The 26039-nt window shown below is 44.5% G+C and overlaps 1 protein-coding gene across 2 annotated transcripts in view; it reads left to right on the top strand.

Annotated features, from left to right (window-relative positions):
• Positions 1 to 1894: 1894 nt before the first annotated feature.
• LOC147682144 (uncharacterized) overlaps positions 1895 to 26039 on the top strand; it is a 248788-nt gene continuing 224643 nt past the window's right edge. For both annotated transcript variants that reach the window (XM_086943557.1, XM_086943558.1), the window contains exon 1: positions 1895 to 2313. The gene's annotated coding sequence lies outside the window, so the exon portion shown is untranslated. The remainder of the gene's footprint in view (positions 2314 to 26039) is intronic.

The following is a 26039-nucleotide window of genomic DNA, read 5'->3' as shown; positions in this document are numbered from 1 at the left end:
CAGCACCACCACAGCATCACTCAGCACCACCCCAGTACCACTCAGCACCACCCCAGCATCACTCAGCACCACCACAGCATCACTCAGCACCACCACAGCATCACTCAGCACCACCCCAGTACCACTCAGCACCACCCCAGCATCACTCAGCACCACCCCAGTATCACTCAGCACCACTCAGCAAGCAGCACCACTCAGCACCGCCACATTATCACTCAGCACCACCACAGCACCACTCAGCACCACCACAGCATCACTCAGCACCACTCAGCGCCACCCCAGCATCACTCAGCGCCACCACAGCATCACTCAGCGCCACCACAGCATCACTCAGCGCCACCACAGCATCACTCATCACCACCACAGCACCACCACAGCATCACTCAGCACCACCACAGCATCACTCAGCACCACCACAGCATCACTCAGCACCACCACAGCATCACTCTGGAACACTACAGCATCACTCTGGAACACCACTGCATCACTATGCGCTACCACAGCATCATTATGCGCCACCACTGCATCACTCAGGGCCTCCACAGCATCACTCAGGGCCTCCACAGCATCACTCAGGGCCTCCACAGCATCACTCAGGGCCTCCACAGCATCACTCACGGCCTCCACAGCATCACTCAGGGCCACCACAGCGTCACTCAGGGGCACCACAAGACCATTATGCGCTACCACAGCATCACTGAACGCCACAGCATCACTCGTCGCCACCACAACATCACTCCACACCATCACAGCATCAATCTGTGCAACCATTCAACAACAACTGGTTCAAATATGTTCTCTCAATGTTTCAAGCTTTATTACAAATGTCACAAAAATATGTTAATATTTCACTTCTATTCTTGGATTTTCTTCACAATAAAATACACTGAACATAATCTTCACAAAAGTAATTTACAAAAGTTTAAGCTATTGCCATTATAAATTACAATCACTTTTATTTAAGTATTAATTAATTAAAAAAATTAAAAGCCATTGTTATTTGTGATATCAATACATCTAAGTCACGTAAATACAAAACATGTTGCATTACAAATGCTATAGGTGTCACATTTGCGAAAGTTATAACTATTGGCATTGTAAATGTCAAAGCTATTAATTTAGCTATTTTCAAAACCAACACATAAATAAAAAAAATTGGCATTTACAAGACCAATAGCTCAAACTTTCCTAATGCGAGACCTATTGCATTGCAAATGCTTGTTTTCTTTCTGAAGACTGCTTAGATTTTAAGTTGACCCATATCTGATGATGCGCTTCTTCCAGTTCTGTTATTTGTAAACAAGAGTAGGCCTTGTCTGTTCACTTTCCTTCTTATAAGACTGGTCATACTGGTCCCAGTGTGCTATGTAATGTTGGAGTGGGTGAAGATGTGATTGGGGAGAATGTGCTGTATTGCTAAAAATGTATAAGGTCCCAAAGTCGACACATATTGGCTATGCCAATATGTTTGTTACTTGTATTCACCCAACTGACAAAAAGGCCTCTACCGCTTTCGAAACCTATTTCACCTTCCAAAATTGTGTTCGTTATCCATGAACCTTACCCTCTTAAACGACTAACATCGCCTGCATTTTCGAGGCAAGACGTTGAAATGTATGTTTCATACCATAACCCGTTTTTTTTCATTCACACAACGATGTGTGTTGCGCTCTGCTCTCAATACAGTGTAAAAGAGTCGGAAACGCACACAAGACGACCCAAAAAAGTGTGGGAACGTTACATACACACAAGCAGAATTAAAACTTTGTAGCCTTAAGGCAAATGGAAACGTATATGTTAAAACAAGAGGATGGTGGACACAAAAGTTTGGCTCGGCGCGCAACTGCTATAGTCTGTTTTTTTTCTTCAGAAAGCGGCATGGTTCCAGACATTTCTTCAATGAGCGGCCGACTGCAGACTAGAGATGTGACGAGCCAGCCCAAAGGACCGCAGAGCCAATGGTGCGCGAGGAGTTCCGAAGAAAGCCGAACGGCAAGTGATACACGAACTGGAATACTACATATTGCATAGGAAAAGTCGCACCGCACTTCCTATGTCGCGCTTCGCCGCCTGGGAGCCACCCGGACTGTACCTTCATCATGGCGTGTCATCTCGTACTTGTTTCTCTCAACCTCCGACACTTGGGTCTGTCAGTGTATGAAGATCTCTCCTGCGTAGGGTTCTGATTTCTCTGTGGTCCTGTCTGTGTGCCCAGCGTGCAGGCCGACCTACGCGGGTCTCTAGGTGGACGAGTCCTATCCTATTCTTCTCCTTCATCCATCTAACCAGAGGTCTGCGTTGCCGAATAGCGGGGTAAGTGTACTCCTACCTGCTGACAGGTGCTGCTCCACGCCCACCACAGCGGCGTGGCGGTGGTACGTAGTTTAGTTGTATTGAGGGTGTGAGGAGGGTAGGCGATTAAGGTGTAAATTTCAAGTGTTTTCTTAAACCTGATATTCTGTCTCCCACATGCAATGGAGTAATATCTAGCTTTCGCACAATGAATGCCTAGTTTGACATGGAGTATGCGCCGTCATCTAAGTACAGTTGTGCCTTTAGAGATCCTTTAAAGGCAGGTCAAACGTCCCAAACAAAAAAATGGGGGGGGGGGGGTGGCACTAACCAAGTTAAGCATCATACAAGTGGCATCATGGCGCATGACATCACAGCACGTGACATAACACATGGCATCACAGGAAGTGGTATCACAACTCATGACCTCACGGGCAGTGACACCGCAAGAAGTGGCATCAGAGTTTAAGACCTCCCACCTGTTTAGCAGCTCTATCATAATCATATATTTGAGGAATATATGATTATTCCACGCTAACAAGTGTAATGTTGTTCCTTGCCCCCACACCATGCACAGAGACTCAGCTCAAGTTGCAATGGGTTTTATTCAGCATACAACCAATTATCATCTCCATAGAGTGCCGAGCGTCTAACCTTGACGAGCTCCGGTCGCTATTAACAATAAACTCCGTTCGCGCCTTCAAAGTCCTTCTCCTGCGCATGCGCGCGTCTTACGCTCTAGCTACGTGCGCAACGCGTCAGCGCGTTGACGGCCGTAGGCTAGAGCGCGACACCACATATCTCCCCCTTTTATATTACAAGCAATAACATATTCTAGAGTCCTAACTCAATGTCCACACATGTCGTAGTCTCTGAAACGGGAAGGCAGGGTTACTGTCCTCCCCATGCGGGTGCGCCTTACCAGGTTGTGTTCTTCACTGCTGCTCCCCTCGGTGAGACTCCTAGTGCCCACCTGGTTGCTGTTCTCTATGTCTTCAGTCGGGACTTCGTAGTTTCCCGCCTCCGCTGGTGTTTGTGATTCTTCATGTCCTTCCGTGAGCTCTTCCTCCTTGATGGTTTCACCTACTTGTATTTCCATTTCTCCTCCGCCTTGCGGCTCTTCTGCCTTGACCACCGGCCATTTCATGATCCTGTTGACTCTTGCCATGCGGTCTTGGGATCACACTTTTCCATCGCTTAGTAATGCTGCTCTACCACGCACTTCTCTGACTTGTAAGGGTTGACTGTACTTGCTTTCCCCTTTCTTTTGAAGATAGATCGCCGTGTGCCTGGACTTTATTCCATTCCTTGCCATGTACTTGACCCATTTGTCTGAGACGAACTGTGGTCCATTGTCACTCAGTATAGTCTTTGGTATTCCTTCCCTCAAGAACAGTGTGGTGAGGAATTTTAGTTCTGTGTCCATGGATTCCTGCACATCTATCTCGGGCCATTTGGAGTATTTGTCTATGACTACGCGCAGGTATTTGTTGATGCCTCTGTTGTCAAGCACCGGTCCTAGGATGTCCACTGCAATATCCTCCCACAGGTTCTGGGGACGGTCGAATTCTCCCAGCGCTGGCCTCAGTGGCCTGAGAATTTTGTCAGCTCCTTGGCACTGAACACATTCTCTTACTTGCCTTTCTATCTGACTGTCCATGCCTGGCCACCAGTACATCTGTTTCACTCTAATTTTCGTCTTTACGATGCCAAGGTGTCCCTCGTGGAGTTGTTTCAACAGTATAGGGATTATGGTCTCTGGAGGTATCACTCTGTCTCCTCGGTACAGGAATATGCCTGAGTCACTTAACGACAACTCTTCCCGAATCTCATAGTATTTTCTCAATTCTGCTTTTAGGTTCCTCTTGTCAGGCCAACCGGAGGTGAGATATCGCTTGACTTCTACCACCTCACAGTCATGCATGTACGCCTCGGCCCATTCCTGTTTGCTTATCGTCGTCTCCGCGTCGACCATGTCCGCTACCATCTCGTCCGTGTCCGGCGAGGTCTCCGGAGCGTCTTCCATGGCGGAAGCTCTACTTAAGTAGTCTGCCACTTTGTTCTGCGTCCCTGGCAGATACTCCACATCATACGTGTAGTCCAGCAGTTTGAGCGTCATCTTTGCAATGCGCGGTGTGGCTGTATCGTGGCCGGACGACGTCAGGACCTTGACCAATGGCTTGTGGTCGGTTTGTAGTTTGAACCTGGTGCCCCAGATGAATTGCCTAAACTTTCCCATGGCCTACGTGACTGCCAGCATTTCCTTCTCGATGACACTATATTTTTGTTCGGTAGGGGACAAGGCGCGAGATGCGAAACTAATTGTTTCCACTGTGCCATCTTCTCTTTTTTGAGCGAGTACTGCCCCTAACCCCTTGTCGCTGGCGTCTGTCGTTAGGATGGTGCTTCCTGTAGGGTCATAGCCCTGTAAGGGCACTGCTTCACTGATGTCTTTCTTCAGTCCGTCAAATTCACTTTGCGCTTCCTCGTCCCACTCAAACTTTGATTTGTCTCTGATGAGCTGGCGAAGCTTATGCGTCTTGGTGGCAAAGTGTCTTACGAATTTACTGTAGTATTCGGCCATTCCGAGGAACGACCGAACTTCTTCCTTGTTGATGGGGGCTCTCGCATCATTGATGGCCCTCAAATTCTGTCGTTTGGGTGATATGCCTTGACTCCCAATCTCGTGTCCTAGGTATGTGACGGATGACATTCCTATCTTGCATTTGCTCCACTCTGCCGTGAGGCCTTTGTCTTGCAGTACAGTGAGCACTTTGGTCAGTTTGCTGTCGTGGTCTTCCTGGTTGGTTCCCATTATTAGGATGTCGTCCTGAAAATATTGGACTCCCGGCAGGTCTTTGAACAGACGATGCATCAGTTTCTGGAACACGGCAGCCGCCGAGGCCAAACCAAAGGGCATGCGGCGAAACTGATAGCACCCGAATGGTGTGATGAACAAGGTGTATTTCCTGCTCATTGGGTGCAGGTCGATTTGGTGATACGCCGATGTGAGGTCAATGGTGGAAAACCATGAGACTCCTTTCGTTTTCGCTAAAATTTCCTCGATCCTCGGAAGAGGAAACTTTTCCACTATCAGGCACTTGTTGAGTTCGCGTAAGTCCACACATAGACGGACATTTCCATTTGGTTTCTTGGCGACAACCAATGGGGCTAACCATTCGGAACTGTCTATCGGCTCAATGATCCCTTGACGCTACTATCTCTGGAGTTCCGTTTGTACTGCTTCTTTTATGGAGATGGGAATGTTCCTGACTTTGTGCGAGACCGGGCGGGCTCCCTCCTTGAGTAGTATTTTGTGTACAAATTTGTCCAATTTTCCCACTGTGCCTCCAAAGACATTGGGGTAGGCTTTTTTTAGTTCTTCTTGTTGGGGTGACTGGCCATCTTCCGTTAGCAGGATCTGCTCGTTGCCTCCAGGATCTAACTTGATCCCCAAATCTCCAGCGTCTCTCCACCCAAGTACTGAGGGCCCCTTCTCCGCTACATACAACTTGCAGGTGGCTGTTCTACCTCTGAATTCAAACATCAGGCGGCGGAAACCCACAATGGGGATGGCATTGTTGGTGTAGGAGATGGGACGGATATCCGGTGGGTGTAGCTTCGGTCCTAACTTGGGCACAAAGTCCTCCTCCCAAACAAATCGCTGTACTATTGTCCAAGGGGATCCTGAGTCAACCGCCACATGCACCTTCAGGGCTCGACAAATCCACTCGCCCGCTCGCATTTGCGAGGGAGAATGGATGAGGACGAGCTATTTTTAGCTCCTACTCGCCCTTTCTGGCGAGTAGGAAACAAACTAACTTTTTTCCTCTGCCTTTGAAAACGGAGCAAAAGTGACAAGATAACAAGATTTAAAGGCATTTTTATTGCTCACAAAGGAACTAAGCAATAAAGATGCCTTTAAATCTTGTTAACTTGTCACTTTTGCTCTATTTTCAAAGACAGAGGTCAAGTAGGTTGCAGTTGGGTCGAGGGGATTTTCCAAGTTACTAGACCTGCAGGACTAGTACAATTTTTCAGATTTGTCGAGCCCTGACCTTTACCCCTCCGATGAACATGTCCGTGCGTGGCTTGTCTGAGCGTTTGCCAGTTACGTCCAGCACTTGACCTTCCACACACAGAACCCAGTTTTCATCCACAAGATCTTCATCCGCTTCCGACTGTGTAGATTCCATGCACTTGACCATGGACTTCTTCCCCTTCTTGCGGCACACCTTCTCAAAATGGCCGACCAGGCCACAGAACGCGCATCTGGCGCGAAACGCCGGGCACAGTTTGTCCTGAGCTGAGTGGGCCGTGCTTCCGCACCTGTAGCATGCGAACTTGCTGTCTGTGGTTTGTCGTCCAGGCCCAGTTTGCTGCCCTGGCCATCTCGATTCATGCCTCTGTTCCCCTGTGGGTCCTTTCTGCTTGTATGCCGCTGTGGCGTCGTCTATTTTGTTAACCATTTGCTTATGCGCGTTTTCCCTTTTGGCGGCATCTACACAGCGCCTGGACAACTCTGCCTTCTTCACCATGGCAATGACGTCTTTGAGCGAGGCTTCGCTTTGCGCCCAAAGTTTGTCCTGGACAGACTTGTTGGTTGTGTGCATAACAATCTGGTCCTTGATATACTCGTCTTGAAGTTGCCCATACTTGCAAGTGATGGCCAGACGTCGCAAAGCTGCCACGTAGTCATCTATCGATTCTCCCACTTCCTGTTTTCTTTGCTGGAAGTTGTAACGGTCAATGGATACACAGACCGCCGGTCGGAAGTGGTTATCCAGGTCTTCCAAAGCGTTCTTGAAGACGTCATCTTCTGTTGCGTCTCGTTCCTTTGGCACAATGTTCGCAAACACACGCACACCCTCCGGGCCTAGGTTGTGCAGTAGCAACCTCTTTTTCCGAGCAGGGGGGTATGGCTCCCCATTCTCATCTTCCAAGGCTTCTACGTAGTTTTTGAAGTACTCCCTCCAGTCTTCCCACTTCATAAGGGGTTCACCCGGTCTAGGTAGGAAGGGGACGGGAGCTGTCAGTGCAGATGCCTGGTTAGCCATACTGTGCACATTCCTGGGCGCCTCTGGCTGGTTTCTTGGGCTGCCTGGCGCACTAGGGGAACCCAACCATCTAGCGGAATCTCCTGGGCCTCTGGGGCTGCCTGGTGTGCTGTTAATAGCACCTTGAGGGAGGCTGAGGGATTGCTCGCCCTCCTCTGTATTCTGGGCGTCTCCTTTAGCTGCCAGGTTACTGGCTGAAGGACCCCCCGCACTCCGGGACAGCACTGACCTTGCTTCAGTGGTCTGCGACTTTCTCCTCTGCCGAGTTGCTTGAAGGGGGTGCGCACATCAGCCCTCCGTGCAGGTTAGGTGCTGCTGCCACGCTCTATGGTTCGAAAGCGCACTGCTACGCGTACATGGTGCACACTGGTCTGGATTTGCTGTCCGGTGCTCAGGTTGCCGACGTCCTGTGAGGCAGTGTGGAGACAGTGGGGTGCTCCCAGTCCTCGTCGCCACTGTAATGTTGTTCCTTGCCCCCACACCATGCACAGAGACTCAGCTGAAGTTGCAATGGGTTTTATTCAGCATACAACCAATTATCATCTCTATAGAGTGCCGAGCGTCTAACCTTGACGAGCTCCGGTTGCTATTAACAATAAACTCCGTTCGCGCCTTCAAAGTCCTTCTCCTGCGCATGCGCGCGTCTCGCGCTCTAGCTACGTGCGCAACGCGTCAGCGCGTTGACGGCCGTAGGCTAGAGCGCGACACCACAACAAGTACCACTCATGGCATTACCACGCGAATTTTACTTCGCAAGTGGCTTTACCACGCTGCTTTTTAGAACGTAGGATTTTACTTCGAGAAAAAAAACGTTACGAAACATCTAACGCCCCGTCATTGAAATCTACATAATGATAGTGATAGGCTAAATAAAATATGTCTAACTGCATAACCCAATACATCGATTTTTAAAACAACAAATTACCTTTGCTTTTTAAATTCATTTTCTTTAATGTGCGCTTAAATATATATATATATATTTTTATTAATATAGATTATATTCTTACCTGCACGCCTTTCACCAGCAGCTCTTACTTCCATCCACCACGGAAACAAGCGTCAAAACACGTCTACCAAAATTAAAAAAGGACTTCTATTATGACGTCTTTTGGGAGACTTTCCTTTAACGTCAGAGGCACTGAATTCCTTTTTTTTAATGTTATTAACCCGCTCTGTTTTTTTTTTTTGGGGGGGGGGGGGGGAGACCCCCCCAGCCACCCCATACCCACACACGTTGGTCGACTGGAAGGATTTTTTTGGGGGGGGGGAGACCCCCCTCCAGCCCCCCCAAAGCCCACGCAGATCGTACACGCTGGACGACTGGAAGGTAAAGGCGGTCGTGGAAGGCATACGCGTGGAAAAGACGTCCGTGGTAAGTACCTCGTAGTAAACGTCACGCGTAGTATTGCCTTCGTTGTAAATGATGTTTCCCATATTTGAGTATATTACAATATTTAACAAATTAGGTTTTGCGTCGAAGAGTGCCAAAATTGAGGTAACCCCAAAACAAAATCTGGGCCTCAACTTGTACATTTATTTTTTTTAAACTCTGCCACAAAGAAATTGGCAACAACGAGAAAGGGGCAGTACATCTTTTTCTGCTTAATAGGTTGTGATGTTTGCATTTGAAAATATCATATGGGGTTAGGGGAAAGGATGTGATCTGACGGCTAGATTGCCGACTTTGGAGCTGGGAAACAAAGGTTCAAGCCTCCGGGTCCCGTACACATCCTGTGATTCTGGGCAAATCTCTAAATCTCCCTGTGCCACCAAAAAAATGAACGTGTCCTTGTGTAACGTAACCGGTGCTAATGTAAAGCGCTCCAATACCTTCAGGGCGAGTTTGTGCTATATAAATCTGCAAAAAAAGGCACCTGCTGCATAGATCTTCATGAACCCAGTAAATCTGCCATCTGTAAGCCTTTGTTTCCCCTCCGTTGCATTTGCATTTAGGTGTGAGGCTCTAGATCGCTACCAGCCAGGTTACTCAATCAAAAGGAGGCCTGATGGCCACTTCTGCCTTTGTTTTGGGTCTAGCTGAAATAAAAAAAAAATAAAAAGGCCCCTCGCCGTGTGCACGTTGCTGCTTGGAACAAAAGCAGATTATGTTCAGATGCTGATGAATGTGTCCAGGTGTCTGAAAATTACACTGGAACAAGATCAGCATAATATTTGAGTGGAGCCCAATTAATTGGCAGGGTGGATGGCGTCCACACTGTGAACAAAACTGATAGATGCCATCTACTTACGTGTACCCTCGACTTGTGCCCTGTATAAATAAAGGCATTGTGATTTGACTTTAACAATACACCCCAAATGTGTTACCAAGCGTCCCAGATTTCCTGGGATAGTCCCACTAGATTTTCCAGTATATGTTGTGACCCAATTTTTAGCAGTGCTTTAAAGGGGAAAAAAATAAGTGCAGGTACTCTTAAATGAGCTATGAGTGTAGCAAGTGGGTGGGGCTAGGCACGGGGCTAAGGACAAGACAAATAAGACACTTCTACTATGTGGCCGAATACTTATATATTCTTGAGTGTGTACTCACAGAAACAAGCAGCAATGCTCACACAAAACATTCCAAGAATGTCCTTTAAAATACCTCCCTAGTGTCTGGATTCTCTCCCTCTTTAACTCGCTTTTCTCTCCCCCACACACACAAACATGCACAGGCAGACACTCGCACAAAAGACTCAGGTGGGATAAAGGCCATTTTACACCCCTTATCTCCCGTGGCTTTCTTAATTGCTGCTATTGCTGCTGTCAGCTGGACGCTTGGATTCGAGTGTGTGCACAAATGCACACCATGGTGTGAATGTGATTGACAGCATAGGGCCTGAATGGACCCTGCTCTGTTAAACACAGCGTGGTGGTGAACACCGGACATTATGCAGATGAGCCCTGCTGAATTGTTTAGAGGTGGCTCAGCTTGGGCTAGAGATGCTTTGGCTGTCAGATAGCCTAGTTCCTGTGCGTGAGCCAAAGCAACAATGAGCCTACCTTTGAGTACCGGTACTCTCCTTGGCAGCAGAGAAGTGCTGGTACTCAGAGTAGTAAAAATGAGAAGTGCCGGTACTCAGTACCCCCATTTAAAGCACTGGTTTTCTTTTTAGTTTTTTTTTAGTTTAAATACTTTATTCGACAACATTGTCATAAAAGCATGTATCCCTAGGCTAAACAGAATAAATACTACTCTAATATGTTAAAAACAGGATAAAAAACATATTAAATATCATACAATTTGTACTTGTTGACGAATATCTCAGTTTGTAAAATTTATACATTTTAAGATCAAGTCACAGCCTACGGTTTTAGCAAGTTAAATTTTGTCATATTAATTACGGTTTTAAAGTGCGCATTCGGATTATCCAGGCCCACCCCATATATTTGGCTACAGCGATTGCAAGGTTAGGGGCACAATTTGATTTTAAGATCCTTAACGCCTCTAGATATTTCCTTGTCCCCATGTTCCTGCAAACCGGTTTTAACCATCTGCTTCTTGGGGCGGCATATAATGGGCAAACAAACAGAAAATGTGGGATGTCCTCTACATGTGTTTTACAGTGACAGCAGGTATTTACATTATCGGGGGACCATTTAACCGTGAAGGCATTGAGGGGTAAAGAGCCAATTCTAAACTGAAAATACAATTTCCTATCTAGGGGTTTAGTGATCAAGTCCCAGTACTGTTCACATTTTTGAATGGTTTTAAAATCCAGAAACTGGGATGTCAACACAGATCATTGGTTGGAAATCAATACAGTATTAGATATCATGGCCCAATACATTTTTTTCAGTGCAGTCTTGGATGGAAAGGCATTTGGGTCTACTGCAGTCCACAGATGCTCGAGGTGCAGTTTTTGCAGCAATTTTCTTACTTCTTTGAGCCAGGGTATTTTATGAAACCTGTCGGAGTTAACATCCGTAAGGGCAGCTGCGTAGTGACTCAATTCAGGTGTGGTTTTTACACGCCTCCAATATAGGAGGGGACGCAGTCTGGCCGTATCATCGATCTTTTTCCTCCCGAGATCGTATTGAAGCGGGATCAAGGGAGTACTCTGGGGGACACCAATTATTCGTCGAAGAAATTTATTTTCTGCAACTACTAATGAGCTCAAGTTGGTGAAACCCCATAATTCTGAACCATAAAGACAGGCGCCCAACACTTTCATGCTGTAGATCTCCATTATTGGCTGGATAGGTCTTGTAAATGAAGATTTGTGTTTTTGGGCTATTGCCCCTGACAGCTGGTTAAATTTTAGCACCACAGAGTCCATGTGGGATTTCCAGTTCATATTAGCATTTAAGGAAATACCTAGATAGGTAAAAGCATTCACTTCCTCCAATGAGGACCCATTATAGTTCATATTCCCCTTGAATTTTTTGGCAGGATTCAGGTTCATAAATTTAGTCTTTGTTGTGTTTATTTCCAAGCCCCGAATCCGACAGAAGTCACCAAAAGCCTTTATTGTCTTTTGCAATCCGCTAAGGGTCCGCAAGACCAGCAAGGTGTCGTCTGCAAACATTAGTACTGGAACTCGCTCCCCATCTAGTATTGGGGCATCTGTTTGGAATTGCTTCAGAAAGTCAACTATGCCGTTGATGTAGAGGGAGAATAAGGTGGGGGCCAGGACACAACCCTGTCTTACTCCTCTTTCCACAGGGAAGGATTCCGTAACATCTCCCTGAGCACCCCATCTAATCCGGGCATAGTTGTTCTCGTGCATCCTCACAAGTAAAGTCAGCAATTCAGGGCTTATTCCTAGATCCCGCAAGACGGCCCAAAGCTTTTGTCGGGGAACTAAATCAAACGCTGACTTCAAGTCAACGAAAACAGCAAATAATGGACCATTTGACAGTTACATTTTTCCAGTACATAGTTAAAAAATTGAATACTTGGTCGACAGAGCTAGTTAGTGGGCGGAAACCAGCTTGGTACGGGGAAAGGATATCCTTATCGTCTATCCAGGCTTGTATTTTGTTTTGTACCATCCTGCCCATCAGCTTTTGCGCAGAGTAAATAAGGCTAATGGGCCTATAATTGCTTGGTAAAGCCTTGTCCCCTTTCTTAAAGACAGGTATTATTTCCGCTCCTTTCCATGTTGCTGGAATTGTAGCTCCTTGTGCAATGGCATTACCAAGCCACACGAAGTATTTGCACCAGTTAGCCCTGTCCGATAAAAACACATTCGCCGGTATTCCATCAATTCCTGGCGCTCTGCCTCTGGTTATTCCATCCATTGCCTCATTTACATCTTTCAGTGTAAATAGTTCATGGGTATAAAATATCCTTGCTGGAGGAAGTTCAGTTTGGGGAGGCAGATTGTCTGCATATTGAGGCTTAAAAAAGTCCACCCAAGCCTCTTTTGCTACATTGTTTTTCGGGCTGTCTGCTGTTCCCCCCCAGAGCCCCACTTTAAAATGGTCCAGAACTCTTTCTGATGTTTATCAGCACATGCTTTCTTCAGGTCTAACCACATGTTCTCATCCCACAATTTTTTTGCCCTCATTTGTATCTTTCTGTATTCGTCCCTGGCCTTTTGAACTCCTATTTTAGACCTCAGTGCTACACTGAGATTTTGTCGCGCTATTCTGCAGGAATGGTCGTACCACCCTCTTTTTATTGGTGGTCTAGTGCCCTTCCTTTGCTTGGTTTTTTTGAAGAATAGCTTCTGTATATAAGCAAAAAACATTGGCTGTGACTCTTCGATCAATTGATTAAAATTTGCTTCATTAGTACGAATCTGGAGTCTGGATACCTCTTCAGTGACTATCCCCTCTAGGGCCTGCATATCCCCAGGTTTGTCCATCAAAGTTGCCCATTTAATGTGACGGAGATTATTAGATGTAACGACGTCTAATGTCGTAAGATCCCTATCCAGGTTAATTGAGTTTGCACTGTGTACCAGATTAAAGAGCAGGCACAATGGATTGTGGTCGCTCTCCAATCTCAGAATCACCTGCATATCTACCACTTTATACCAGTCTCTAACGTCTATGAGGATATAATCTATCCTACTACTAGACCTTAAGTTATCCAAGGTGTGCTTACCCTGTGGATCAGAAGTGGTGCGGCCATTTAATGCCCTCAATCCCCTGGACAAACATAGGCTCTTGACTTGTATTGCTACTTTTGTCCACTGGTTTTCAGAGAAAGTCAGCTGAACACAGAGCGGAGCAAGTTTTACGTGTTCAAGTGCTGATTTATTCAGCAGCCCTTCTTCTCCACCGTTGTTTTGTAACATGACACTTTACAAGTAAATACCATGGGAATAGATATGTATTTGTGTGGGAGCAAAGAACTGTAGAATAATATTGGTGTAGATTATAAAGTCATGTGACAGTTGGACTGTCAAGCCAGTCCTAAAAATCTATGTAGGTGAATGACTGCCCGCTCCCATCCGTGCTGCTGCTGCCAGAGAAAAACTAGATACATGATCTAGTTATCTAAGGCGCTTTAATTGCATTCCAATGGCATGTGTTTGCCCCTGAAATCATTGACAGCTTGATAAATAAACAAAATGATCACAGATGTGTGAAGGACAAGCTTGTGTGGTTTTGGAAGAACACAACTTCTGGCCAGTCAAAACGTCCTCCTGGCTCCCAGCATGTGGGAGGAGCCAACACCCCTCTCCAGTGATGCTCTTATACTTTCCTGGCAACAGCTGCTTTGTCAAGTCTGCCCATAAAAATTTTGTCAGACCTGAATGTCTCTGACTTCAATTATGTACTCCAATCTATATCGGCATGTGTTTTTTTTCTAAAGAAATATAATCTCATTGCTCCTACTTGTAGATTGTCATTTACAGCTCAAATAAGATGGCGGTTGTTTGGTCAGGAGTGAAGCTGGGTGAAAGACTGAACCTGGTCTACCTCAGGTCAGAGCACTGGTCAGTTAGGCTCAATTTTAGCTGATGATGCTAAACTAAAGTGCTAATGTGGCGTAGAGGTGGGTGAGCCACTGAAATCTTGAGCCTGGCAGTTGCTCAACTCGAGGTCCTTTTGGACCTTCTGGCCTAAAACAAGCCAATCTTTCATCTGGCTTTTGCCTAGCACTCATGCTCTGATTTCATGTTCTAAAAATTAAAGATATAGTGTTGACATTTTTTGTACCTCAGAAGAGAGACTCATCTAGTGGCTGAATTGTAAAATGTGAATCCAGAAAACCTGGGATCAATCCCTGCTTCTCCGTTAGACAACATTTTGTGATACTTGGCAAATATTTTATTTCACAGAGCTTCCTTTCATATGAGAGCCCCTTCAAATACCAGAGTTCAGAATGTACGCTGTATTAAAAACACTTATTTCAATTTAATATACCATAACGTTTCTCCATGTTCAAAGAACCTAGATCGCATTAAGTATACGTGATAAGTAACTTGCGTTGTAGTTCACTAACAGATTTGTCATCAGGACACTGGGAGCCAAGCACAGGTAATATAATGCTCCGACCTGATTAAATGCCACCAAGCAGTTAAAAATTCCGCAGGATGGGGGTGATGTGTGCAGAAGCACAAGTCCCAGATCTGGAGAAAAAGACAAAATTACGGGAAAAATGACAAACTTTGCAGCACAACCATACACAGAAAAGCTTAAAAAAAGCATTTATGGTAAAAGACTCCAATTGTCAGTCCGAGGGATTGGAGCCGCTCACTTCAAACAATGCACCACTTTAAAGCCTTTGTATTCAGCTGTGTCTCATTTATTGTTGGCTTCCTCTGATCTGTCCAACTGTGGATACCTAACACAGTATCATCAGCATAACAAATGGGTTATTTGACAGTTTTGCGTGAACGATGCATGGTACAAAGCCATCAGACCCTCACACTACATTCAATTACATGCATTAGGCTGGCTATATTTAATACAGCAATTCAAGTAGGCAGGAAAATTGACTCCCCGGAAAACAAGCACTTGCAGTGCAATCTGTCTCCCCTTTGGGACCTTATATGTATTTAGCTGTGCAGCACATCATCCTGGGTGCTGAAACATCTACAGTTCTTTAACATGGAGTGAAAGTAAGCACCAAACTGCGTGACACGCCATGTATGGGAACACATGTAGAGAAATATTGCCTTTCAGCAGGAAATTGTATAGTCCAAAGCTCTGTTTTTAATATAAAATCAGGGCTTTCGGTGGTCATATCACTGAAAATACAAGATTTGAAAAAAAATATTATTGTCTATGGTTGCTTGTGGAAGACAAATCTCTATGGATTTGAAACTAGAGAATGCTAAAGTTCTTCTGGTATTTTACTGACCTCTGCTGGTCGATTTCTATCAAAGTTAAATAGAGGCAGTCTCCAGAAAAATTAAAAAAAGAAAGTCCCTCAGCAGAAAGCAATTCTGGTATTTTACTGACCTCTAATGGTCGTGTTTGATCAAGACCGTTAAATAGAAGCAGTTGAACAATAAAAAAGGCCCTAAGCGGAAGCAGACAAGTCTGATGGCTGATCTTCAGACCCCACAAAGTACATTTATATATTAAAGTATATACAAGAGGTCTCGAATGCTCGACCTAAAAAGGACACACCCCAGCATATTGGCGAGTAGGTTTTTCAAGGCATTTTACTGAGCTTCTGCAAGCAATGGAATCCTGGTACTGAAATAGTTACAAAGCTTTTGCAGTACCCATTTAATTTGCCTTTCAGTGATATCCCAGTATTGAGAAATTACTAAAATGTGGATAATGTGCTCCTAGTTTCACCTGCAGAAGGCTCCGCTCACTGGCCTGCGCAGTTTGACTTCCAGTATTGAGACATTCAGAGCGCCCAAGATGCAACACTATCCTGATCTGCGCTTTGTAGCCATTGACATCTTAGCTCTGGGCTATTTGCAATGTTTCTTGATGGCTCTCTTTTGCTATATTGACCTGCCAGCATCATTGATCTCGGGACATTTACTGAAGTACTTGTTGAGTGCATCCAATCCAGAGGTGACCAATTGCATAGAGAGTGGATCTTTGCAAAATGCAACAGTTGACATGTAAAACTCCACTGGGACATATTACAGGATCAGTGCACTGACACTGTTGCCATGTGCTTACCCAACGGCACAGAGTAATCCTGTGTTCTCAGTGAATGCCTATGTAAAGCAGAGAATGTCTGCAGATTGCATACAGCTCCACTGCTGGATGAAGAGATGGCTCTCAAGGAGTTTAGATGCTGCAGAATTAAAGCAATAAAACACGGCCGGATAACTCGGACCCCGGCAATCGGCAATTACTTTTCTGCCTTATCATCAAAAAGGGAATCACTTACTAATATTCCGGAAATAGAAAATAACCTTGATCCTCTTGGAAGTATGGAGGAAAAATTGCTTTCTTCTATGAACCTTCAACCGACCCAAAATTTAAGCGAACTGGAACCTGAACTGAACAATAAGATAAACTACTCTTCACAGGATCTACAATCCCCGGACCACGAGGCAATTCTTTTAAAATCCTCAACTCCTATAAAACGCTTTGGGAGCCCATATCACATCGAGGATCCTCGTGGAAACAACTTGAAGTCAGTGGAAAGTAAATCAGAATTAAAGCTAAATTCAGACAAGTCTTCCAATAGTTTTTCGAAAAAAACATTCTTCTCTGGATCCTTTTTCACTTAAAAATAATAATTTCGCTAACTCCGTAACACCAATGTCAAAGGCTCTTTTCTCTCTACGGGAAATCTTGGAATCGGTCCTTTCCTTTTTAGGACACATTCTAGAAAATTCTGATCAAACTTTAGATGTTCAAATTGGTATACTAAAGTTCCTAGTAGAAGAAAAAAGGAAAAAAGAATCCACCGAAGTAGCGAAAAAACAACAAACATCTGAGACGATGCAATCGCAAAAGAATAACTCAATTAACATCAACAATAGTATACAGATGCAAACAATACGTGATTCTAGTACTCAGACATCAGAAACACTAAAAACAAAAAAAGGAAAAGTTGAAAATCCATAACGAATCCATAACATACTCCTTAAAAAAAATTAATCCGAGAAGAACCTCTAAAAACTGCCAAACAGTACCCAATTTTTTCAAAACCTACCAAAAAAACTGATATGCACAAAAATGATTGTGACAAAGACGATCAGGAAAACAGCACCAATAATATACCTGATGCCGAAAAAGGAGAAATAATCTCTAAAAAAACTGAAACTCAGGAAGAAGGAAGGAAAAAAAGGAGGAAAAAACCGTTAAGAAGGATTCACAAAAAGAAAACTCACAAGCTTAAATTCCAAAAACCTATCACACCCCAAAAAATCCGTGAGGGACAAGATGAAATTACAATCCTTAATACTACTAAAAAAGAGGCAATCCGTGACAGAAAAATCGCACAGAATGTACAATCCTTGAACCCAAGAGCTGATGAATACCTTTCAACCATGCTATTTACAAAAATAGGACATAGAAATAAAGGAGCAGGAGAAGATGATGATAAGATCTCCTTATGTGGTGAAGTGACACCATCCAAATTATTACAATTTGAAGAACTTTTTCCCACCGATAACGTACCACTCAATCGAGGAAGGATAATCAATCTTCTCCATCATATACGGCCTCTACAATCGTTGACCAGTAACGAAATAGATTTAGTGATTTTCCCTAAAAAAGATAATAGCAAAATAGCGATGGTATCATTTTGGTCATCAGTTCTTCCTGGGATCATTCTTAACGAAAAGGAGATACTCCACAAATGCTGATATGATGTAATTGAAAGATCGGAACCAAAGGGAAACAAACCCTATAAAAGGTCCAACGATCCTTTTTGGCTAAACTTTAGCACGCAATCCAAAAATCTTCACATTAACACTCTTGTAACAGAAGATTCCGGATCAATTTATTCAGGGAAGGATACCCTGAAAATTCATGTGAACAACGGTGAAAGGGCAGTCTGGTATCAAGACTTAGAAGTAAAGGAGGTCAAAAAACCTCAAAGTCTTGGGCTTGGGTCTCGGAGACATTAAATAGCAACAAAACCATCAATTGCCGAGAACAAACTGTTTAACAATGGCTTGAAGATTACCTCGTGGAATATGGCTGGAAAAACTAAGAATAAAATGACTGAAGCCACAAGTAATCAGCCTGACATCCTGATTCTACAGGAAACTTGGGCAACAAAATCGTTCTTCCAGAAAGGCTACTATGTTTACAATACTCCTGCAAAAGTAACTAACCGGGGCCATGCTAAAGGTGGTTTGGCAATCCTACTGAGGGAAGAATACTTATGGGCTCAAGAGATCGTTGAGACCAACTCCGATAACTTACAGTGCATTAAGTTATCTTTAAAAACACACAATACAGCCCCACAAAAGGCAATCCTGCTCTTCAATGTATATGCCCCTCCTGGCAATAATCAAGATACCCTATTCGCGGACATCATGGAAACCATCTCCCAGATAATAGAAGATCGATTATATCTGTCATATATAATCATGGGCGATCTCAATGGTAAAATTTCTAACTCCGAAATTAGAAAGTGGGTAAATCTATATAAAGAAGAATCATTGGAAATATCCATTCCAAAATTTCCCAAAGGAATACGTTCAGATAAAAGAGGTAAATTGCTATTATCACTACTACCTAATCTAAACGGGATAATCATGAATGACAATGTGGAAGGTGATACACCGGCATCGTATACCAGACGTGGAAATGGAACTTTTTCAATTATTGACTACATAATTTGCGGTATGGAACTACTGGAGACAGTCACGTATTTGCATTCCAATTTCATCGATGAGAGTGATCACGCACTTATACACCTATCCACTCACTGGTTGGCCAACCCTTCCCCTACAAGCCAGATCATATTCTATAGTAGTACAATTCTGGTAAAAGCTGATCAGAGGCGCATTTTCTGGAATTCATCAACCTTGGACAATATATCTGCATTGATTATACATACTCAACTTCTAATGAAAACATATTCTGATGATCCAATAACAAATTTTGAATACATAATCAATAAACTTAAATGTGCTCTTCTAGACAAGTTACAACAGGTTCCATCAGAAAATAACAAGAAGAACAACAAAAACAAAAGCTGGAATTCAAAAACTGCGAAAAGGCTCAATAAACTCATACGAGCTCAATACTTGAATTTTTCTTCTTTAATCCAGACAGGAATCAATAAACTAAAAAATCAATTAAGAAGAGAGAAACTTAACTACAAAAGAATATTGCAAGATCGTAATTGGGTTGACATCCAAATAGCTGCAAAAAAATATAATCTGCGTAAATATTGGTCCCTAATCGCCAAAATAACTGGAACAAAAAAGAAACTTCAAGCCATTCCGGTCCCACCGCATGATTGGGAAATTTACTTGACTGATTTATATAAGGCAAATTCAACCAAGTCTGATGAAAAAGGCGCCGATAACATCAAGGAAAAGAATAATTTACCGATTACAAAAACCTCGGCAATCTCTATAGCAATGCATACTCGTAAACCAAAAGAAGCACCGGTGCCTCTGGCCCTGACCAAATACCCATCAAGGTCTTGCAAGCAGACCCCAAGGAGTGGAGTCAGATGCTATCACCCCTCTTTAACTACATCTTTAAAACCAGGCAAATACCAAAGTCATGGCAGGGGAGCATCATCATCCCCATTCATAAAAAGGGGAATAAAAACATAGCAGGCAACTACCGCCAAATAGCACTGATGGATGCTACAGGGAAAATTTTCGCCGCAGAGGTATTGGATCGATTGAAAGACTGGGCTTTCTCGTTGGGCCTAATACCCATGTTTCAAGCAGGTTTCAGACCTAACCATTCCGTCACTGATAATATTTCAATCATCCAGACCATTTTCGACAAATATGTAGTACGGAAATCTCAGACTGTATATGCAGCATTTATAGACTATTCTACCGCGTTTGATCGCGTTGACAGACCAACATTATGGAACAAACTAAGGAGACTAGGTATACCGGAACAATTGCTGCAGATTATAGTTAACCTCCATACCAACACTTGGTGTCAAGTGCAAATGGGGGGTGAAAAAGGTTTGACGAAAACAATTAAAACGGCTAATGGACTTAAACAAGGGTGCCTTCTAGCTCCGATATTATTCTCACTATACCTCAGTGACCTGCCATATCATCTACAACAAGGTTCAAGTCTGCCTCCAAAAATCGCTACACAAAGTATACATGCGTTGCTATACGCTGACGACATTGTGATGTTGGATCTCACTCCTTTTGGATTACAAAAGCTTCCAGATATCTTGCATAAATATTCAAAGGACAATTTCCTGATTCCAAATTTAAAGAAAACAAAAGTTGTCGCCTTTTCGGGTAGGAAACAAAGTGCTAAGTACTGTTGGAGGCTCGGCGGAGGAAAAGTAGAAGAGGTCGACGAAAACACCTATCTTGGTAGGATCCTCTCAAAGAATCTAAAAAATACAAAACAGATAAACAACTTAAAAAGGAAATCTGAATTACATGCCGGGGCCCTCTCTAGACTCTATTCTGCTACTGGGAACAGGCATTTTTCTTCACTGTTAAAAATATATAGAGTAAAGATCCCCCCTGTTTTATCCTACGCTATGGAGTACATCCCTATAAAACAGTGGGTTTATATGGCCCATAAAGAAGGAAAAATCCTGAAAAGAATCATGAAGGTCTCAGATTCCACACCAGTCCAAGCTCTACGATTAGAATTTTCAATCACAAGTTCTTATGCTACAGCTGTAGCTAATGTTATCAGGTGGGCCTATAATCTCCTCCATGCAAAAGAAGGAACATTAAAATCCTTGCTTAAAATCGAGACTTTCGAACTAGATGCTACAAAGCAAACATTTCCTGGGAATAGGACTGCTGTATTTCAAATGGCCAAAATTAGTCCGGACATTTTGCTCACCTGGTCAGCCTCGCAATTGAAACTTTTCTTAAAATGTTTTACCCCTAAATTGAGTTTTGATCTTGACTTTGCACATTGTAACAAATTATCTACCTACAAACTTTTCATAGAATCATTGGAGTACAAGCATGTACAGCCATATATAGGGTTTTCCCTTACGCATAGTGCAAGGAGGGCGATTACAATGCTGCGATTAGGCATTTTACCTGTGTTAACCTTTTCATCAAGATGGTTACCTGGTGGATCCCCATTATGTACTCTTTGTCAAGGGGGTGATCAGAACATTGAGCACCTATTATTTGCATGCCCTAGCTCTAACGTAGTAATAGCACGTGCAAGACCTCTTGATCCCATATACCGAACATGCAGAATTTAATCGGTAAAAGAACTATTATCAGTGTGCAAACAACCACCTAATGAACTTGTATGTTATAATTTTTATAAATGTTTTAAATCTTTTTTACCATTATATTAATTCGTGATGAACCTTCTCTTTATTAATTGTTTTATGTTATATTTGTGGTCCTCAGTCGAGTACCGAAACAAATAAAAACTTTTTGACTTTGACTTTGAATTAGGTAACATGGCTGAAACGTCTTCAAATTAATAGGGGTAGCATCAGGTTTCTTCAAATTCTGAAAAGGTGTACAATTACCCAACCCTCTGTAGGTATTTCGGGGATTGAGTTTCCCTGTAGATAGAAGGCCTTAATCTTACATCTTATTGACCCTGCATCCACCTAGTTTTTTGGGTAGAGTATGACTGCCTGTGACTTAAGCCACAGCAGAGGGTGTTGCAAAGATCCAGAGGTGCGATCCACCAGGCTTCTTCAAGGACCATTAAAATAAAGTGCAACAGCCTTGTCCTGCCAACTTGGACCCTCTGCAGTGAGCAGTCTTTTATGTATGCATTCTCTCCAGCTGGGACTGTGGCATGTTACAACACACTTCCACAATCCCAGTCCCATTCATGTGACAGTGAGCTTATGGCCACATGCATCATCCCCGCCGTTTGCGAATTCCGAATTGCGAAAAATAGGGAATCGCAATTTGGAATTCTCAAAATGGGATGCATGTATATTTTCGCATAATATTTGCGATTCGGAAAAAAACGCAATTTTTACCGATTCGCAAATATTATGCGAATTCTAATTTGCGATTTCGCATTTCCCATTGATTCCTATGGGCCAAAAGGCCCATGGGAATCAATGGGAATAGCGAATTCGCAAATTAGAATTCGCAAAATGTTAATGCATTCCATGGGTGCAGGGGGGGGGGGGGTCTAAAGGACCCCCCCCCCTGCACCCCTGAAATGTATTTTAAAGTGGATGTTTCACACACACATGTCCTAAGGGCATGTGTGTCTGTAACATGACAGTGTTTAAAATGCTAATTTGAGCATTTTAATTCTTTTTCGCAAATTACCACGAGTTCACCCTCGTGGTAATTTGCACCCCCTAATTGCGAATTCGCAATTTTAAAAACAATCGTGCATTGCTTTTAAGGAATCGCAAATTTGCGATTCCTTAAAAGCAATCGCATTTTTGGAAAACGCTAAAAATAGCGATTTTGCCAAAAATGATTGATGCATACTAAAAAGATATTTAGGAATCGCAAACGGCCGATTTTACCGAATCGCACCGTTTGCGACTCCTAAATACCTTGATGCATGTGGCCGATAGTCTGTTAGTGACAGGTGTCTGTGGGGGGTGTATGCGGGCATCTGAGCACTGCTCTGCTGGATTGCTGCACTCGCCTGTCCTCGTTGTCACTCTGCCTTTCGAAAGTGGTTATCCTACTGTGAGGAAGCATGCCATTAGTTGTGTGGCCTGCAAAAGTAATGGATTGTCATTCGCCATCTACTAGGAACCAAGCACCCCATTGTAATACTTGATTCTCTCTTTGTAGCGAGCAGAGCCGTCCAAGGCCCATTCAAGGGATGTGGTGTAGGCTAGTAATCACATTTCATGGGCATGCAAGGGATGTGGTGTAGGCTAGTACTCACATTTCATGGACATGTAATAATCAATCAATCAATCAATCAGAATTGGTAGAGCGCGGCTGCATCACCTGTGAGGGTCTTGAGGCTCTGGGAGAACATGCTGCCTGTTCCTTTATTGGTTGAACATCCAGGTCTTGAGTTCCTTCCTGAACTGCAGGAGTGGCTCTGAGGTGCAAGGGAAGGTTGATCCATGTCTTAGCCGCCAGGTGGGAGAAGGAGCAACCTCTACTGTTCATCCAGCGGATGCTTCAGGTGGCTGCTAGGGAGAGGAGTTCAGAGCAAGCTTTCTGTTAGGTTGGTGGAAATTCATTCGATTGTTGAGGTAATGCATTGTAAGGGTGTGTAAGCAACTTGAACTGGCATCTCTTCGCGACTGGCAGCCAGTGGACTTTCCTGAGGTGAGGGGTGATGCGAGTCCATCTGGAGAGGTTGAGGATGAGTATGGCTGCTGTGTCTGGATAGTATGGAGTTCAGTCATGAGTTGGGCAGTTATTCCTACGTAGAGGGAGTTGCCGTAGCTTAGTCTGTCTGCTGGTGATGAGAGCTTGCTTGGCTGTTCGCCTGGTGTTGGGTGGGAGCCATCCGAAGACCTTCCTAAGCATTCAGAGGGGTGAGGAAACATGCATTCAGAGGGTTGAGGAAGCATGCAGAGGAGATGCTGCTGACCTGCTTCTTCTTGGATAGCTGGCTGTCTAGGATAATGCCCAATTTGTGGGTGTGTTCGGTGTGTTTGGGGGTTGGGCCCAAGTAAGGTGCACACTATTTGTTGTTCCAGAGGGTGTCCTTGCCTTTCCCGAAGGTGAGTACTTATGTTTTGTTGGTGTTGCTTTTGAGACACTTGTTGTTCATCCAGGTCCCCATGTCTTTCATGCATCTTTGGAATTTGTCCTTGGTAGTCGTTAGTCAAGGAGAGGATGAGTTGGGTGTTGTCGATGTAGGAGATGTTGAGTCTGTAGCTTTTGACAATGTTGGCGAAGGACGTCAGCTATACGTTGAAGAGGGTATGTCTGAGGGATGAGCCTTGAGGTGCACCGCAGGTGCTGATTTTGGGGAGCGAAGAGTAGGGCTGAAGGATGACCTTCTGCATTCTTCATTTGAGGTAGGATGCGATCCACTTGAGGGCTGCTGTTTGTATTCCGATCTGGTGGAGTCTGTTTAACAGTAGGTGGTAGGGTACGATGTTGAAGGCTGCTGAGAGGTCGATGAGGATCAGGGATGCTGTTTCTCCGTGGTCTAACAGCATTCTGATGTTGTCTGTAGCTGCAACTGGGGCTGTATCTGTGCTGTGGTCAGCTCTGAAGTCTGATCGGGAGGGGTCCAGAGGCATACCTGGTTCTCAGTGAGCTGGATGTTGGTGGCTTTCTTGATGACCTTGGCTGGGAAAAGCAACAGGGAGATAGGTCGGTAGTTCTTTGGTTACCCTGGGTCTGGCTTCTTCAGCAGCGACTTTGTCGGCATGATTCCATTTCTCTGGGAAGTGGGCCACGGTGATTGAGGAGGTGAGTAGCTTGGTAAGTTGTTTGCTGACGGGTTGATTGCCGAGGTTAAATGTGTGGTGTGGGCAGGAGTCTGCTGGGGCTCCGAAGTTTATGGATCTCATGATGGGCGCTGTTTCCTTCTCGGAGAGGATGCTTTACAAGTTGAGCAGGTGTGGGTAACCTTGGGTTGACGTAATGTGACTGATGCTGTCCTCGGCAGGGGGTTGGGGTGTGTAGTCTTAGTAGATGGAGTTGATTTTGTTGTGAAAAACTCCACAAGGGTGTCGTAGAGAGCTTGCGAGGGTGTGATGATGATTTCGGTTGTTGAATTCCTTCACTATTTTGAAAAGTTCCTTGCTGTTGTTGTAGCTGTCCTTGATGCAAGTGGCTAGGGCGGGCTTTTTGGTGTTTTTTAGGAGGTGGTGGTATTGGTTGAGGGAGTCTTTGGAGGTTTTTCGGTTCTTGAGGTTCTTGCTGGCATGCCGTCTTCTTTCCTTCTGTATGCAGTCACGTTTCTGGGTTTCCAAGTCTTCTGTAAACCATTTGGGGTGTCATGTTCGTTTCGTGAGGTTGGTGGGTTTCTTCGGTGCAACTTCGTCTGTGGTTGCCGTGAGCCAGTTCGCAAAGTTGTCTGCAGCTTGTTATTTGTCTCCGGTGGTGGTGGGTTGGCAGGAGTCGAAGGCATTTGTCCATCATTGCTCTGATACTTTTGCCCAGCTGCGTCGAGTCTCATTGGCGGTGGTGTTGGGTGCTTCTGAGATGACAAAGTTAACTCCGTGGTGGTCGGTCCAGGTGCCCCCCTCAGTGTGGGTGTACTTTTCTCTCTTGCTGGCTGAGAAGATAGGGTAGAGCATGTGTCCTGCAGTGTGGGTGAGGTTGGTGACCAGCTCTTTTAAAGTCTGAGGTTGGCCATACTTTCTAGGAGGTCATCAGTGTTAGCGTCTTCGGTGTTGTCAAGGTGGAAGTTGATGTCTAGGAAGATGTACAGATTCGAGTCGATGGCGCAAGGGGGAATAAAGTTGGGGATTGCGTTGCAGAAGGCAGGGCGGGTCCTGGAGGTCTGCAGGCGAGTGTGCCTCTGATGGTGGTTTTGCTGTTGGTTCGGTGTTGGAAGTTAAAGTACTCCACAAAGGGGATGGAGTCGTCTGTGGTGGTAGAGCATTCAAGATTCACTTTGTAGATTACTTCGATGCCGCCTCCGTTTCTGTTGGATCTATCCTGGTGTGTGATATTGTATCTGTCGGGATAGCTGTCACAAAAACGTCTGGAGCGGATGTGAGGTTCAGCCTGGTCTCTGTGTTGAAGACTGCGTTTGGGGCATGGGTCGTAATGGTGTCCCAGATTTCCGTGGCATGTTTTCTGA

Source organism: Lissotriton vulgaris, chromosome 11, assembly GCF_964263255.1.
Source record: "Lissotriton vulgaris chromosome 11, aLisVul1.2, whole genome shotgun sequence".
Classification (NCBI taxonomy): Eukaryota; Metazoa; Chordata; class Amphibia; order Caudata; family Salamandridae; genus Lissotriton; species Lissotriton vulgaris.
Note: the sequence above shows the minus strand (reverse complement) of the source record. Positions and strands in the feature narration are given on the sequence as shown.